This window comes from Durio zibethinus, unplaced genomic scaffold (assembly GCF_047325235.1).
Source record: "Durio zibethinus cultivar Kanyao isolate XHJ-2024 unplaced genomic scaffold, ASM4732523v1 HiC_scaffold_387, whole genome shotgun sequence".
NCBI lineage: Eukaryota > Viridiplantae > Streptophyta > Magnoliopsida > Malvales > Malvaceae > Durio > Durio zibethinus.
In genome coordinates this window covers 1,019,385-1,020,000 of record NW_028323010.1, presented here as the reverse complement: position 1 = coordinate 1,020,000, position 616 = coordinate 1,019,385, and positions in this window count along the sequence as shown.

The following is a 616-nucleotide window of genomic DNA, read 5'->3' as shown; positions in this document are numbered from 1 at the left end:
ACCAAGGCCGAGCGTGTGCCGATGGTGGTCGAGGCAACCGCCCGCACCAGGGCCCAGCGTGTGCCGATGGTGGTCGAGGCAACCGCCCGCACCAGGGCCCAGCGTGTGCCGATGGTGGTCGAGGCAAGCGCCCGCACCAAGGCCGAGCGTGTGCCGATGGTGGTCGAGGCAAGCGCCCGCACCAGGGCGCAGCGTGTGCCGATGGTGGTCGAGGCAAGCGCCCTCACCAAGGCCGAGCGTGTGCCGATGGTGGTCGAGGCAACCGGCCGCACCAAGGGCCGGCGTGTGCCGATGGTGTTCGAGGCAACCGCCCGCACCAGGGCCCAGCGTGTGCCGATGGTGGTCGAGCCAGGAGCCCGCACCAAGGGCCGGCTTGTGTCGATGGTGTTCGGGGCAACCGCCCGTACCAGGGCCCAGCGTGTGCCGATGGTGCTGGGGGCAAGCGCCCGCACCAGGGCCCAGCGTGTGCCGATGGTGCTGGGGGCAAGCGCCCGCCCCAGGGCCCAGCGTGTGCCGATGGTTATCGGGGCAATCGGCCGCACCAGGGCCCAGGGTCTGCCGATGGTGCTCGAGGCAACCGCCCGCACCAAGGCTCAGCATGTGCCGATTGTGATCG